Source organism: Grammomys surdaster, unplaced genomic scaffold (assembly GCF_004785775.1).
Source record: "Grammomys surdaster isolate TR1022 unplaced genomic scaffold, NIH_TR_1.0 373, whole genome shotgun sequence".
NCBI classification, from domain to species: Eukaryota; Metazoa; Chordata; class Mammalia; order Rodentia; family Muridae; genus Grammomys; species Grammomys surdaster.
This window is the reverse complement of record NW_021604792.1, coordinates 7,490,798-7,509,178: the sequence shown is the minus strand read 5'-3', so window position 1 is coordinate 7,509,178 and position 18,381 is coordinate 7,490,798. Positions and strand designations below refer to the sequence as shown.

The following is an 18,381-nucleotide window of genomic DNA, read 5'->3' as shown; positions in this document are numbered from 1 at the left end:
CAGAGCCCAACCCACAGTCTCAGCCACCTCTTCCTGAGGCCTCTGCTGATGGGGACAATGGAAAAAGTAATTTGTGGTGAAGACTACCATTAAAAAGTAATGAAAAGCAACCTGCCACTCCTCCTCCTCCTCCTCCTCCTCCTCCTTCTCCTCCTCCTTCAAGGATCAACCCATAAAGAAGCCAGCATCAGAAGACACCATACTACCACTTCTGAGTAACCAGCAAAACCATAGAAATCATTCAACTCTAAATACAGATGCTTCTGGGGAACAAACTAGGTTCTCCAAGTTAATTCTGACATTGAGGAAGAAAAACCCTCAATTTCTCAACTTCCCTTTTTTCCAGTGATTTCCTGTTGAGGGGCTTGTTCTCTGAAGTACAGCAATGAGCTCCTTTGGTTCTCTGCCTTCTGTGCTCTGTCTTAGTGACCTCAAGAATCCTGTCATTATATGATTACTCGTGTACATTCCTGTCTCACATCAACTTCCCTGTTCTAGTTTCCTGGCTCAATAATGCCTCCATGTCCTCCCACCCAACATCACCCAAGCATCTCATCAGTTGCTCATGTACAAATTGCAGAACAGTCTACCTGACCAGAGAGGCGCAAAGCAGAATGTTTCGCTTGTACTAGAACCTCTCTGAACTGCTGTTCCCTCATGGGTCACAATCTTTACTTCTTTTGGATACCTCTTTTGAAAACGTCTTCAGTTCCTGCATGCATTCTATAGATATAAATAATTACGTTACTCATTTCAAAAATGCATTTCCTAGGAAATACCCACTTCACTTCATAGAGATACCGAGACCCCCAGATTCATGTTATTGCTGCTCTGCCTTCGTTTTGTTGATAACGTATTTTTAACTATAATCTTCTGGATTTTATTTTGGCTTCTGTTTTGTTTTAGAATGAAACTGGCATGATAATGTCCTCAGACAAACACATGTCAATAGAGCAGTGTGTCTTTCATATCCCAATACAACAATCACCATGCAGTTTCTTACAACTGTTTATTCCTCCTAGTGGATGACACTGAAAAGTAGACAGCTGTGGGTACAATGTAAGTAAGATTTAAGGACCCTTGTGATGGCTTCTTCTAGAACATTTCCTACCCCTTTATCCACAATCCAACTGCCAGCTGAAAGCATTCCAATGTTCTTACCCCTAGCTAGTTTCTTCATCCCTGGAGTCTTTTTTTTTTTTTCAATCTAGCCATTACCCCCCACATCCCAGTCCCCTCTCCCATAGTTCCACAGTTCCTCATCCCATTCCTCCTCCCCCTGTCTCAGAGAGGATGCTGTGCCAGGCCTCCTTTCTCTCTGGGGCCTCAAGTCTCTCTAGGATTAGGCACATCTTCTCCCACTGAGGCCAGACCAGGCAGTCCTCTGCTATATATGTATGGAGCCTCGGGCTAGCTCGTGTATGCTGCCTGGTTGGTGGCTCAGTGTCCAGAAGGTCCCAGAGGTCCTGGATAGTTGAGACTGCTGGTTTTCCTATGAGTTTGCCCTTCTTTTCTGCTTCTTCCAGCCTTTCCCTAATTCAACCCCGGGGGTCCCGACTTCAGTCCAATAGTTGGGTGTAATTATCTGCTCTATGTCTGTCTCAGCTGGCTGCTGCTTTTGCCTCTCAGAGGACAGCCATGCTAGGCTCCTGTCTGTAAGCATATGATAGCATCTATGACTGTCAGGCCTGGTGTCTCCACATGAGATGGATCCCCATTTGAGCTGGTCACTTATTCATTTTTGTCTCCATTTTTTTGTATATATGAGTACACTCTATCTGTCTTCAGACATACCAGAGAAGGGCATCGTATCCCATTACAGATGGTTGAGTCACCATATGGTTGCTAGGAATTGACCTCTGGAAGACCACTCAATGCTTTTAACCACTGAACCATCTCTCCAGCTCTATCCCTGGATTCTAAAGCACAAATGTACCTTTTAATTATTTTTAGATCTCTTGCTGGCACTCTATCAATGTCAAGGAAACAAAGAAAATATGAGAAATGTGGGGAACTTGTAGAAACTGAGAAATCCTGACTCTATCTAAAGGCATTGATCTTCATTTAGAGCGACAGGAGTGTAATCTTTCTCAGTAGACTGTGCTGTGCTCTGTTTCTCTATTGATCAAGTCTTTGGTTTTTTTCTAAAGACAACTTTAACTTCATAGGAGTCAGTGTGATTGGGGAGTTTATCAGACTTAAATTTTAGCACCTCACCTCTGTATTTTATGAATCTGAACTCTTGGTAAAATGTGTAAATCTCAGAAAGACTCAGGTGATGCTCTGAAGATAGTAGCAATAGCAGGCTTATAAGATAATCTTTAAACAGGTGGCTGACACAAAGCCAAATAGTTGGTTTCTCAAGTTTCTTAACATGGGAATTAACAGTAGTCAAGAAACAAAAATAGGGAAAATTGTTAAATATCAATTTTGAATTTTTTTCATCAAAATCTTACTACAATTTTTTGACATTATTTCCTCTTGATGATTTTATTTAAAAAAAAAAACACCATACTGATTATATTCTGTACCATTTTCTTCTATATTGGTCATAATTAATGAGAAAAACAAGCCTAACTATTTTCAAAAGTAACAATCAGTCCACTGTGTTCACTGCTACATATTTAAAATTTATGACTATTAGAATTTGAAGCACAGTCCTTTTACACTCCTAACAGATCAAGAGTATATTAGTTCTTAAAGTTCATTACTCAAATGAGTCAGTGCTTGACTTTTGACCACTCAAGGTAGAACTATACTCTATAGAATGAGGAAACAGAAAGCAATTAAATTTATGAAATTAAGCTGTTATTTCACATATTCTATTAAAAAGAATACTTAAGTGGAAATTTTAAAACATGAATAGACTCATGAAAAGAGACATTATAATACATGTGAGCCATCATACCTAACTAGCTACTGTTTTTAAAGCACTCCGAAATAGCACTTGTCCTTCAAACTATTATTACTCTAGCTATTGAAACTAAAAATCAAGATTTTCATACCTAATGTTTAACACCTAATCTTCGTAATTCCTTATAAGAAATTTTACTCAAACTTCTGTGTATCTTTATGGAAAACTCTAGTGAAAATATTTAAAAACTAAACTAAAACAACCTAGGATGTGTTTCTGCCCCTTACTGAACCAACCTTTGTAGAGATTAAGATATGTGTCCTGGTCTGATACAAAATCTCCCTGAAGCACCTAAGCCCAAAACCAAAGACTGCAACATTGAATAACTTGACAGTGGTTGAGTTGGAGATACAAATCAGTTGATTTTATTACATTTTTATTTAGGGGCCGGAGTGTGCCACAGCATGAATGTGGGGGTCAGAGGACAGCTTGTAGGAGTCAATTCCTTCCTCCACCATGTGTGCACCAGGGATTAAATTCTGGCTGTTATGCTCAGTGGTAGGCACCTTTACCCACTAAGCTATCTCACCAGCCCACTAGTCATTTCATTTTAGATATCCTGGATTGTCCAAATGAGAACCACACAATTATTGAATCCTAGATGTAGCCAGATAGCTTGTGCCAAAGGGAGAGAAAATTATTTAGTGTGTTACCACTATGCAAGTCTTTCCCTCCTGAAATAATAACCACTCTCAAAATGCAATTCCAATGAACACTTATTTATTAAGCCCACACAAGGTAAGGGCAGAACTCATAAATGACTGACACAGCATTTCTCATGCAGGACCACTTCCTTGTTCTTTCTTTTTTGCTGGGAGCATCTTAGACTTACATCATTTTCTACAAAGGCACAATATCCATAATGGTAGTCGCATGCTTGTTTCAAAGCTGGAGTCTTCTCAGGAAGTAGAGGAGAATTCATTAGTTGTCCCATGTATACCTCATTGTACTTTCTAAATTAAAGTTAAAAGTGAATAAAACAGGAGTTAATCAAGAGAACCTCAAAGGATCAGACTCATCTACTGTCATTTAACACTTTGAACTTGGGTATGGGATTTTATTTCTTTAGGTGTAATCCTCTCTCACCTTCCTGGGTCTTACATGAAAAATTTACAGTCTTCTGATAATTATTCTATTGCAAGAAGAAATAAAAGTATAAAATTTTAAAATATATACAAACAAAAACAAAACAAAAAGCCAGGAGGGGTTTGAGAAATGGCTCAGCACTCAGCAGCAGAGGCTGCTTTCCCAATGGACCTAGGTTCAGTTCCAAGTACGCACATGGCAGCTCATTATAATCTTGTAACTCCAGTTCCTGGGGATCTGACATTTCTTTTTCTGGCCCCTGTGGGCATCAAGCCCACATATGATGCACAAACATATATGTATCATGACACCCATACTCATATAATAATTTTTAAAAACATTTTTTAAAGCCAAAAGAGAGGAGGTACTAAAACAGATGTTGCTGATTCAGAGCCCTTCTGTTTTTTATGGAATCATACATTCTATACATTAGATGGTGGCTTGGCTAAGAGTTCATGGGTAGAACTGGGTTTCACAACCTAGAGAGGTAAACAGGGTATCTGGAAATACCCAAGAGAAAGAGACTTTGTGTCCTGTCTGTAGGTACCTGAAATACTAAACCCGGGAATAGAAAAGGCCTGCATGAATAAATAATTTCTTTTTTACTTTAATTTTATTTTATTTTACTTTAAGACAAGGTTTTACTCTGTAGACCAGGCTGGCCTAGAACTCACAGACTCAGTTGCCTCGGACTCCCAAGTGTTCAAATTAAAGTTTTGTGCAACTGCTCCTGGCCATGCCTACAATTTATCTCAGCAATGGGGAGGTATTAAATGTGGAGTCCATTGTAAAGGGATTAAAATTAGCATTAAATACAATATCAAATCTCTAGAAGGTTATCAGATTAAAGAGAAGAGACTTACAAGATCAATATTTGGTTCTTGGGGAGGTATGCCTGGAGAACACAAAGTCACTTCCCTTTTTTGAAACAAAACAAATTAGAAAAAAACTACAATTTTTGTTTAGTAAAAATAAATTTCTAATGTGTCTAGTTACAAGGCACCAGTTCCACTTTGAACAGTAGGAACTTAAAAAATTTAACAGCATTTGGGGAACGGGAAAATTGGCTTTCTGTTTAATTGCCAAATGTTCCAATGGGAGGGTCTGTTTTTGTTGGGACGTGTTACACTGTATGTACATGTCTGTGGACCTGAGTCTTTAAGGAGTTTATACATGGTTCAGAAAAGATGGTTGGTGAAACCTTGATTATTTCTTTTTGTTAATATATCTCAATAAAAGGCCACTGGAACTCAAGAAAAACAAAGAAAGAAAAGAAAAGGATTTCCGATGAAGGTAGGGATCTCTTCTGCAAGGAGATAAAGAAATGGGTTCCATTCATTCCAAGCATCACTCACTCACGTTGCCAAAATCAGACTTAGGGGAAGAAAACAGATGGAATTTTATGACTTAATCACTAAGTGCTAACCAGAAAGAAAGAAAAAAATGTGGAGGGTTTGGGAGTGCACATCTTTAATCCCAGCACTCAGGAAGCAGAGGCAGGCAGATCTCTGTGAGTTCAAGGCTAGCCTGATTTGCATATCAAGTTCCAGGACTGAGGCTACCTATCTCCAAGCCCATGGACACCCAAGAAGCTGGTCTCTTAGAGCTTTCCAGAGCTCTTTCTTGAGATCAGGTGTGGGGAAAAATTGGAGGGTGGCAGCTGTGGAGTCCCAGTGGATTTCCTCACAGTGGTGGGTCCCACATGCGGGAGGAGGCTAAGGTTCCAGCGACCTGGAGGTTTTGGCAGCGACATGCCCCAATGACAGGAGGAAGTCCTTGGTTCCAAAAGGGTTTATTGTCTCAGCGGATGGTAGATGGATCTGGAAGTACGCCCCCCAAAACTCAGGGCAGTCCTGAGTTATATAGGGAGGGAGAAAGGGGAAGGATCTGGGGAGGATGGGGGGGAGGATCTGGGGAGGCATGCTGAATTTGCTCCACCCTCTGTCCTTCATTAGCATGTAAATCCCTAGGGCCTGAGGCCTCTAGTCACACCCTCAACCTGTGCACTTTGAGAGGAACCCTCTGGCCTTCATTAGTATATAAATCCTTAGGGCCTGAGGTCATAGTCTGGCCTACTTGACTGAACAATGTAATTCTATGGAGACTAGACTGCTTTTCAGGACCCTGGGTTCTTGGGGCATGCCAAACTCCTGCTGGTTCTCACGCAGAGTCTCGGGGTTCTAGGCAACTGCCCAGCCATGACCCAGAATACCCTTACGCAGTCCCATAATCAGGGCGCTAAAAACAAGATGTACTACTGCCAACAGATGTCTTCTGCTGAAACTATTTCAGGAAAGAGTGATACCTTTTCTTTAAATTTCAAAGAACATTGATAAAATTTACTCCACCTCAGAGGTCAAAGCAACAAGCTTCTCAACTTGGTGACCAGAGGATCTTCGTCAGCAGATAGAAGAAAAGAGATAGAAGAAAAGTCACAGATAGGAATGTCAGCATGTTTGAAGACAGAAACTGTTCTTACCTAAGTCTCCAGTGGTGTCTTCCATAAAGGTGGAGGAGACTATGTAAGTATCAGTAGAGAACTCTGGGAAAACAGAACAGAAGCAGATATGGTCAGCAGCTGTGAAAAAAAACCAGACTTTCCAGCAGACACAAAATGGGTACCCAGAAACATCTATCCACACCTCTTAAATCACACACTCACTCACCAGAATTCCATGTGGTTCTAGAATACAGTTCTGTAGCTGTCATGAAGTCTGTGATCTGCCCATGGTCAGTGGTTGAATTCTTGTCTGTGTCATCCTCTGTAGAAGCTATTGACACTTCATATGGTTCCAGGTGGCCAGAGGTTAAGTTTAATAGGTCGGTGATTGAATCCTGTGGGGCTTCATTGATTGAATCTAGAAGGTCAACAGTTGAATTTTATAGTTATTCACTGGGAGGGTCAAATAGGTCATTGATTGCTTCTGGAAGAGAATTAGTTGAGTCTACTTGGTTATAACTGGTTAGATCTAGTAGTTAACTAGCTGCTTCATTACTAGTAGATTCGAATAAGTCAGTACTCAATTCAATAGAAGCCCAACAGAACAGCTCAAGTCATTTCCAGTGAGCCTGTCTCTGTCATCTTTATCCTTTCCTGTTCTCTACCCTCAGTGCAAGGGAAGGTACAAAGTGGCTGTTGGTATATTAATCTCACCATAGTCCCTTTCAGTAGCTAAAATCCTTGGGCTAACTGTTGTTTGGAGTACAAGTGCTCAGAGCCTGCTCCTGCCTTCTTTGAGGTACCAGTTTTGGAAAGAGCATCTGTATTGTACCTCTGTTTGTGTGTTGGTCAGACTAGAGCAGAAGAAAAACTCAAGACCCATCTCTATAATGCTTCCAGATTTCTGAAAGCCACAAAAAAAGATTACCAATGGTTAAAATTTAAAGAGATCACTGATCCTATGTGTAAGCATGAATGGAATCAACCCTAGGATGTTCCATTCCAACTACTTTTCTTTCAATAGCCTGTGTCTATGACACATTTTCAGCATATCTCAAAATGCTCATCTGAAATGTCACAGGCTGGGTTATCTTCAGAACTTTCACAACCCTGAGGTCTACAGCACACAGGCCACATCTCCCAAGGACAGTCTGTCACTTTGTGGTAGAAACTGTCACCAGGGTCACCGTCTCTCTCTGCACTTCATTTTGCTTCATCTCAGATGCATGTGTAGTGAGGAAGCTCAGGCAGTAGCCCAGAAAATGGGAGTCACCTGGCAGGACCGGGTGAGGGGATCTGGTCATTTCCACACAGTCGAATAAGCAACTATCCTGAGAAAACTGCTTGAGTTCCCATCCCAGACCCACACAGATCCATAGTCTGTGACAAAGCTGCCAATGCTTTCTGACATGACTAAAGCCCACTTCATTCAGGAGGGACCCTCAAATCTTTACCCTAATGAAACAGACTCATATGACCTATTTGGCATTCAGTGAGGATGGGAGCACCAGAAGCATCTCAGCCACTCTGGTCTGATAATATCTGACCTGTCTTGTTAGCTTCATGTGGAAAGTTCAAACTCAACCAAATCATGGCTCAGTCACTCAGTGGCCATCCTCACCTAATACCACATTGACAGAATTATCCTGTTTCTACTTAAAACTTTCATAGCAGATCAAACCCTCACTCCACACATTTCCACACAAACACACACTCACAAACTTCACTGCCTTCTCTGACAGATAAAAGTTACACATACCTATGTTCAAACTGGGGAAAGCTACAGTTAGAGCACAGAAGACAGTGATCACCAGGACCTTGTAGAGCATCATGTTTCAGTAGGGTTAAGGCAACCAGTGAGCAGGAGGAAGAGATTAGACCAGGAAGAGTACTCCTGGGCTTTTATACATTCCTGTACTCTATCCCTGAAGGTGACTTTCCACGGTTGGCTGGAGGGGAAAAAAGGAGGGCCAAGGAAGGACCTTGGTTTTGGGAGGACCTTCATGAACAATTAAAGAATGCACCCAGTAAGAAGTTAAGAAAAACTCACTAGGAGCCAGCAAGACAATAGAGCCAATGCAGGTCCACCACCCATTGCCATTAGCACCATCACTCTATAATGGTCGGAAGCTAAATATCTCTTCCACCAGATTACCCCCATGGATGTTCTTTGTCCTCTAGACTAGAGTCATCTGGTCTTTATGCACCCCCAAAATGGCTTTGTATCAAATAACAGACTGTGTCGCTCAAAAAAAAAAAAAAAAAAAAACCTCCTGTACATTTTAGAGTCCTCACTCTGGCAGATTGCTGAAGGAGAACAGTGGAGAACTGCTCATTGCAGTAGTAGAATTGTGTTTGTGTGATTCCACAGAAGTGCTAAACCATGCAATTCTCAACAGTAACCTAGTAATAGCCATTTCACCCCATTTGCCCAGGAGGAGCTTGAAGGCTGGGAGATGAAGTAACTCCACATTTACCAAAGATGCTGGCTCTGTACAGTGGGGTCAGAATGTGGGTTCTGTTTTGGCTGCTAGACCTGGCTCCTGTTAGACCTTCATCATCATCCAGGACCAGTGTCAAGTTAAGACAAGTCCTTGCTTGCAACAGTGAAATAACCCTCAGAAGAGAAGGGAAGTAGACAGGAGAAAATGATGCTTGGTGCAGCTTGTGTAAGGCAGCTGCCTCTGTGCCTAGAAGGGATGTCTCCAGCCAGCTTGTAGAAGTCCTGATACCACAGATATCAGCTCCATGATATTACTCTTCAGTTTTCTAGGCTTACAAGTTCACAGGTTATTTCTGCCTTTTAGATACCACAAGAGCAGCAATATCATATGGAGACGAACCTCTGAGTAGCCATAGTAATGAGAGCTAACATCTACTGGGGGCATAGATACACACCATGGGTATACTGACTTCATCCTAACACTAGCCCTAAAGTGATCTCATTCTCTTCTCCTAGTAAGGAAACTATAAAACAGAGGTGTTACTTAACTGAGGAAGAATCAAGCCCACCTGCCGTCTGAAGACAAGGAACTAATTCTCAACTATTCTATTCCTTGTCCTGAAGTCTCCCCTCCTTCTCAGTTAGCTCTCTGATCTCAGTGCTGGTTTGTCCTGTGACATGTGGCATTGAATAAAGGGAACACAGTGTGGGGGTAGGGGGCAAATGTACTTCTGGAAACATTTCACTTGACAAGATCTGTGCTACGAAGTGTAACCTGGACACAATGGTCAGGAGCTTGAGGCAAGACACACCTTGTAAATGAATCACTCTTAAACAAAGCAGCAGGGCAGCTGAGAGCAGTCCTTCACAGTCCAGCAAAGATGAGAGCCTGTCACCTGCACTGAACACAGTGAGAACATTTTCTGCCACAGACAATGACATGCTTTGACTTTCAAATATAAATCCCTGAAGTCCATAGCTGGAGCTTGGCTGAGGGGTCAAAGATGCTGGAGAGACAAAGCTGCCTGTTTCCTCCAGCTCTGACTTATACTTGGTCTTCAAAAGTTAGTGCTTATGATGTCCCTTCAAAGGTCACAGCACTGTGTTCTATCCCCAGTGTTCATAGGCCTGAGGGCTGGAGGGCTACCCACCATTGGATTGGGTCAGAGGAGCAAGTTGCTCTAGGCTGGGAGTTAGAGGGGCATTGCTTTCTCTTCCATCTAGTGTGCCTGGGTAAATGGATGGAGGTTTCCAGGGAAGAACCGGGCCTCTGAGAGGTGAGAGCCATTAAAAGAGTAAGATTTGTGTAAGGTCTTTATTCAAAGACAGCATGGCTCTTTTTTATATTGACATGATTTTTTTTCACTCCCTTGGCTTTTAACATCAAATGTTGGAGAGTCATGTGAGCTCCAGATTCAAGGAATCTGAAAATGTACCCTGCTCAGTAAGCACTCTAGGTCTTTGCTACATAGAAGAGCATTTTCCCCTCTGTAACACCCCTGGCAAAGACAAACTCAGTACCCTGAGAAGAACAGATTATCTTTGGATAATTATTTTTTCCAATAACTGCAATTTCAGCCTGTTGGCCATGGTCCTATTCATGGGAATTAGATACGTAAATATGAACCATCTTCTCTCTTATGATATCAAAAAGAGATGTAGTATAACTTTTAAAGCTTTTTTTTTAAACTTTTGCCAACCCTGCCCTCATGCCCAGCACTAATCTCTGGCACAAAAGAATAAAAATACATTTATAAGTTAATTACTAACTAGAGTTAGGGATATAGCTCAGTGGAAGAACACTGTCCTGGTATGGCCTGGTATGGCCTGGAGGGACTCTGAAATGTACAAAGTTCCATTTCCAGTACCACAGGAGGAAGAAGGAGAAAAAGAGGAGGGAGGAGGGATTGAGGGGGATGTCACTAAGATTAAAACAAATTATCATAAACATATATTTGATTCAATTAGAACAGAAAAGAGAAACCTAATATCCTGAAAATGATGGCAATAATTTGTTTACATTTAATAGATTTTGGCCATTGAAGAAATCCTTCATAATGTTAGGTGTTCTGCCAGTATGAAATACAGGTCTTAGCATCTCCATGTTCCACTGAAGTTAATGCCTGAAGGTTGGAGGAGGCACAGTGGAATCCCACAGACCTGTGCATTTTCTGTTTCTCCCTTATATTCCTACCTCTTGAATAGAACTAAACTGTGAAGCACAGCACATGGATACAACCTGGCAGCTGACCCAGGGCAAAGCCACCTTTCATTCTCAACTCAATAAACATTCCCCATGTGGGAAACTCTCTTTTGAAACCAAGACTCAAATTTCTAAACTTGCATGGAAGATGGAGAGAGGGCTCAGTGGTTATAAGACTGGCTGCTCTTCCAGAAGAACGTTTCAAGTCCCAGCACCCACATGCCACATGATGGCTCATAACCATTCATAACTCCAGTTCCAAGGAATCCAAATTGCCCTCCTGACATATGTAGACATAGCACACAGGGTACACTTATATAAATATAGGCAAAAGACTCATAAACGCAATAAATGAATGAATACATAAAGACCTAAAACCCTAATGAAAACTAATTCTTTAAAAGGTAATTTTTTAAAACAAATAATTATTTTGAATAGCATATTGAACTATAGCAAAATTTGAAAACATAGAGGAAAGCATACTAATTCCTAAATTATAAACTACTGAAGGCTAGAAACTTCTTCTTTCTTCTTAGTACACTAAGGATAGGCATCTAGCCTTGTACATACTAAGCAAGCTGAGGAACATCTGCAGCCCTTAATGCTGTAATTTTACCAGTCAATTTTGTGTTGCCCATTTCTACAGAGTCTGCTATAGGCTTTACACAGACCACCAAATCAATAGCTATTTATTTGTGTTGAATTCTAACATGGAGGAGGCGGGAAGAACCCACCAAACACAGCACTTGGGTAGAGGTCTTAGGTTCTGGACTCAGATTACCCAAACATGAATCCATGTAAAATCCTAAATTCCCCTCTACAATTTACTCCTTCCTTCAGATTGTTGTTGTTGCTGTTGCTGTTGTTGTTGACGATGATGATGATGATGACAATGATGATGATGATGGGTTAGTTGTCAGGTTGTTTGTTTGCTTGTTCATTTGTTTGAGGCAAGGTTTTTCTATGTAGCACTAGCTATCCTGGAGCTTGCTATATAGACCAGGCTGGCCTTGAACTCTTGCCTCTGCCTCCCAAGTACTAGCATTAAAGACATGTGCCACCACACCCACCTAGCTCTTCAGTATTTTAAACTGCAAAACACAGGTGATATTAGTAATCCTTTCAAAGATCACTGCAGGAATTAAATTAACTGACCCATTTAAGCCAGGGCTGGCATACAGAAATGGTCGGTGTAGAACAGTCATTTGTTAAAAAAAAAAAAAAAAAAAAAAAAAAAAAAAGCCAACAACAGATTTCCTTTGGGCTATAACAATTCTGCTTCTTGATATATATCAAAAAGTGAAAGGTAAATCTTGAAGAAATAATACGTACCCTTACTCATTGCAGCATTATTACAGTAACCAAGAGGTAGAAGCCACTCAATCAATGTCCATTGGCAGATGAATGGTTAGTGAAAAGTGCAAGTGTACACAATAGCATCACAATCAGCCTTCTGAGAGGAAGGATTTCTAGAAAGCTGTTGCATAACAATGTGAACATACCTAACACTTAACTCTATGCATAAAAACAAGTACATAGTAAATCATAACTTTTTTGAATATTTGACAATAGTCAAAGCTAGGAAAATGGTAATTATTATGTGCCAGATACTACTGTAAATATTTTAAATAAATATTTCACAAATCTTAATTCCTTTACAAAGACAGTCATATCTTTCTTAACTACAGAGAAGTGTTCTGAGAAGCAGGCCTGTAGGTGGTTTTGTCATTAAGCAAATATTACACGGTGAATTTGTAGAAATTAAGATGATTATGACATTGTGACATGACAAGGTGATATAATCTCAAAGAATTACCCTGGTCCTCGTAGGCAGTTACTCTGAAAGTTTGGAAGTAATATCTTCCTGTCTCTGCCTCTACGTTATCAAAAACCTCAAATAAAGAGGCCAAACAAACACAATCTAATGACACTGTTTTCTTATACAACACCAGCCTTGCCCATAATTACTTATTGATCCAAAAGAGCTCATACTTTTGACAATTAGAATGCAACTAAGCAGACTCTCACATTCTAAGATTTGAACAGGAGATTCCATCCATTCCAATTGATGGTCCATTGATAACCAGCTGCTAGTTCTTGAACAGTGGACTGGAATAGGGATTTTGGGACAGAGGCTGATGGTGAGTGAAAGAAAACTCAACTTTATTTAGTATATATTGAGTTTCATGAAGAACAGTCCTTGAGAACAGAGCAAATCTAAGTCAATACTCAAGTGACTAGCTCAGTGGCCCTAGAAGAAATCTTACTAGACTTAACATCTTTCTATCTTTAACTAATTTGGAAGATATAGTCAAATGAAACTCTGGATAGAAGATAATCATCCTTCAGGCTTGTTTGTAGGGTGCTAGAAGTTAGAAAAAAGGTAGAGCTCACTTTCCCTTTAGTTGACACAAACCTATCTGAGCCTATCAACACCTAGCCAAGCTTCTTAGGTGGAACTGGCACCAAAATTGAAGCTTCCTCGTGGCAGTAAGTGTTCTATGGTCATGTCAATAATTTATTTAAGCATCACAGTAGTTCTAGGTTATGGGTATTGTTCTAACTTTGGGATTTTAAAGTGGTTCTGTAGAAGTTAAGATATTTGGTCAATTCCTACCTCCCTTTAAAGACTAGATATTGCTACTCTTTTCTTAACTGATGCCGCTTTCATGTCCCCCATATTCAAACAAGAAAATAAAGAATAACAAATAGGATATTGTCTGAGATCCTGATAAGTACAATTATACAGGGATGTTCAACCTCATTTTTTTAGTCACTACATAAATCCCAGATATTTTAATGTTATCATACTGGAGTCTGCTGTGGGGTATCTAACAGAGAAAAGTACTTGAACTCAGGTTTAAGTCAGTAGAAAGTCTTCATTAGCCAGCTGGTAACCATACTGAGTGTTTGGGATCCCAGTGTAGCTTTGAACATTTCTCAGGCTGAGCTTTTAAGCACAAAAACCTTATCCTGGGTTGACACATTTCAGTTAACAAGATGAAACTACAGAAGTCAAAAAGGAAGGTTTACACATTAAGAGAGTTTCCCAGAACTGTAGACTTTAATGGCTTAGGCCTTTGTTTTTATTTTAGCAGGTGGTACTAACTACATGTTCAGTTTTATGGCTTGAATGGTACATCCATTATGGAATCAGTTGTGCTAAGGTCTGCGGCCTCTTAAGGTCTGGAAACTTATAGAGTCCCATCTGCAAAATCTCACAAATTTGTAGTAGATTAGAATAAACTTAGAGATCAATAAACTTGAGATCATTATACTACAACTGGGGAGGTAGCTCAATAGTAGAATGCCTAGCACATGTGCAGCCCTGAGCTCAGTTTCCAGCACCAATAATAATAATCTAAAGGAAAATGCCATTCAGAAATATTAGATCCGTTTATCTAAGCTCCAGTCCTTCCACTAGGTCTTGGCAAATTTCTGAGTATCTCAGTATCTCCTTTCCCCCTATGCAGTAGATGAATAATAAAACCTAACTAAAAGAGGAGAAGAAGGCATTTAATTTTTCAAATACTTAGTAGTGGGGCTTGAGATGTAGCTCAATGGTAGGGCATTTGCCTAGGACGTCCAAGACGCTAGCTTTGGTCCCCAAAAGGCTAAGACATAAAAACTAGTAGGAATGTGAGGGGAACGTGAACACTGGCTTGGTATCTGTATCCTGAGGTACTAAGAGATCTAATACTTTTGCCATGTTCTGCACTCATAGAATCTTTCTTTTAATCTAGTTTATTTGCTTGCTTGTTTGTTTGTTTGGTGTATGTTGTTTGTTTGTTTTCTAATTCTAAACTGCAATGCCTATTCTAAGTGGTGAACTTGACTACATCTGGAATTTACTTAAACCAAAGCTACTACATACATTTGTAAGGAATTTGACTTGTTTGGATCATTTGAGGTTGAAAGATCTACCCTAAGTCTGGGCTACAACTTCTGATGTGAACCTATATACAGGACATGGAAGAAGGATTCTCTTGCTTTTCAAATGCTTGCCCTTGCTTTTACTGGCAAGTTCATTCCTTTACTGGTATCAGAGCCTGCTTCTTCAAGACTCCAGGGTATACTGCAGATCAGCTTAGACATCCAGCCTTGTGGACTGAACAACTGCTTCATGCTAGTAGGTAAATATTGTTGGAGTAGTTGGACAATGGACTGTAAGCCATTCCAATAAATTCTATTTGTATACATTTAAACTCATTCTATCAGTTCTATTTCAATAGAAAACACTGACAAACACACAAATTTGAAACAAAAAAATCCATAAATTCATAAGACTTCAGTACTTGGTAAATTCCTACTAACTGGCCAGTACACAGCCACTGTCATGGTGTACCAAAACACACACCGAAACTGAAGTCTGATTTTAAATCCAATATTCTCTCTACCTCAGGACATTATCACTTGAAAACTATTTTGATCTCTTGAGGTGCCAAAAGCATTAAAAAATAAATTGCTCTTCTTAAATCTTGTATTAGTTCTTTGAGAGTTTTGTGCATTGTATTTCACTCATATTTTATCCTTCACCAAAAAAAATAATTCTTGCTTGGGAGCATAGCAGAACTTAAATTCCTAACATCAGTGAGGCAACAAGTGCTTAAGAAATATGGTATCAAAGAGTCATCACCAAAGCCTGGAAGAAAGATGCAATCAACTGATCCAAGATCTAAGATTTTCTTAGTTGTAAACTCTCAGGCTTGTGGGCTAAAGACAAAAAAGATGGCAACAGCAGTGCTGTAATCAGAGAATGCTTAATTCTTTCCCTCTACTTCTTCCTGATCTCCCATTTCCTATATAACAGATTTCAAATTAAGAGGATAGATATTTAAAAGAAAATGATAATAAGTGATAGTATTATATCAAATATTAAATATGGCTTTCAGTATATGATGTTTTTGGTGTACTAAACACTTGTTTGGAATGAAGAAGACATCATCAGTGATTCAACAAGAGTTATAGAAAGCACAGGTACTGGGAAAGCCATGTGGTTCCATTGAAAGAAAGTTCACCTATAAAGAACAAAACCTAGTTCAAGCCCCAGTGTGGTGGCTCTAGCTGCAATTACAGCACACAAGAGGTAGAGACAGGAGGATCAGAAGTTCAAAGTCATACTTATCCACACAGCAAGGTGGAAGTCACCCTGAGCTACACAAGAATATGTAAAAGAAAGATGGTGGGGATAGTTCGTGGGAGGCAAGTACTAGAGACCAATCCAAGATCTTTACAATTGTGATACTTAACTAAACTATTCAAAATAAACTGCCGGGACAATGAATCCATGAGAACCTGAGTTTGGATCCCCAGCACTCATATAGAAAGTCAAGTGTGTGGCAGCAGGTTCCTACAGTCCCAACACTGGAAGGTCACCCAGTAGAACTAACTGGTGAGCTCCAGGTTCAAAGAGAGACTCAGTTTTCAAAATATAAGGTGGATTAGCCACACCACAGCTCTACCTGAATTCTTGGAGGTCTGCTGCTGCTGAGGACAACCAAGTGAGCTTCCTGACCCCCAAACTCCTACCTCCTGGGTCCACAGCAAATCCAGAAGCCATGACATATGCCCTGTCCCCTCTATGCTTTATCATCTAGTCTGCACCTCTTACCACAATCTCAGATGCCTGAAATCAACAGTGAAAACCAGGTGAGATCGGTACCTCAATTCCCTACCTGCTGGCCTCTCTGGGCAAACCCAGCAGAACAAAGCTCCACCCTGCCCTCATTGTACTCCATTTCCGGGCCACAGTTTTACCTGAGTCCCTGGAGGCCTGCTGATGCACAGGACAAACAGAAGCCTGCCACCACCTGGGTCAAGCAGCAGTTTGATGCCATCAGGGTCTACCAGCTCTGCCTGCATCCCTGGAACCCTGCTGTCACCAGGGACACCCAGCTCTACCTGCAATCCCAGAAGCCTGCCTGCAGACATCAGGAACTGTCATCCCTATGTGCAACACCAGAGGCCTGCTACCGTCAGGTCCTACCAGGCCTGCCAACACTAGGGACAACCAGATGGCAAAAGGCCAGTGTAAGAACATAATCAATGGTTAGGAGCTGCCCTTCACCAAGATCCACTGCCCCATGGTGCAGACAAAAGATCTAGCAATTGGACAGGAGAAAAATGATGCTGAAACAGATTTCCAGCAACAAGTGCTTTGGAGGACTTCAGAAAGTTTTTGAACATGAAAGTGTTGAGCTGAAATGAGATTTGCTGTCTACCTATCACCACAGGCAGAGGGTGGAAAGTGTCTGCACTCTACTGGCTGCCTGCTTTAACTTGCATAGAACAAAATTTTCTATCAAAGTCTGGCTATCAGCAAGCTGCCTCAGAACATGCTCTTGTCAGCATTACTGCTCCAGATACCAGTCTCTGTGACTTTGATATTAAAGGAGAAGATGACATCTGGGACTTTGGCACTGCTGCTGGGTTTTATGTGAATGCCACGGAAGATCCCTGGAAACGTAACTACAGAATGTACTGTTATGTAACAGAGGAGCTTCCACAACTCATAAACACTGATTTCTCAGTAGACCCACAGAGGATGTCTATTTCTGGTCACTCCGTGAGAAGTCACAGAACTCTAATTTGTGCTTTGAAAAATCCTGGAAATACAGATCTGTGTCAGCATTTGCTCCAGTGCTCTGTCCTTGGGACAAAAAAAAAAAAGGTTTTAATGGATATTTGGGACCAATCACACTAATTGGAGGGCATACAATGCAACTGGTCTTATGAAGTCCTATTCAGGTTTCCAGATTGACATATTAATTGATCAAGGAAATGATGATGAGTTTCTTTCAAATCAGCAGTTACTCCCTGATAACTTCAACTTCATAGCCGCCTACACAGAAAAGAAAACCCCTGTTGCTTTAAGGCTACAAGAGGGTTATGATCGTAGCTTCTGCTTCATCACAACCTACATCATTGACCACACCATGCAAAGTACCTGAGTGAATTAAAGCTTCAGACAAGAGAATCTCCTTAGGTTGAAATAAACAGGATTGCTGAGTAAAAGATTTTGGATTTCCTCTCAAAAGATCATCCTCCTGTAGTTGAATCACTAGTATTTGTAGAGAAACAGACAGATTGATTAATGGAAGCAAATCAAAAACCCAGAAATAAACCCATACACCTGGGGACACTTGATTTTTGACAAAGAAGCCAAAGCATTCAATTGAAAAATGAGAGCATCTTTAAAAAAGTATGCTTGTCTACATAGTCAAATAATTCCTGGGCATCAGCCTACTCTATTGAGCAAATTTCCTGAAGATCAACATGAAGATGTACTCTCATGT

At 40.5% G+C, this 18,381-nt stretch overlaps 1 pseudogene; it reads left to right on the top strand.

The window, feature by feature from the left end:
* Positions 1–17,209: 17,209 nt before the first annotated feature.
* On the top strand, positions 17,210–18,071 carry LOC114632377 (annotated as a pseudogene).
* Positions 18,072–18,381: the final 310 nt, after the last annotated feature.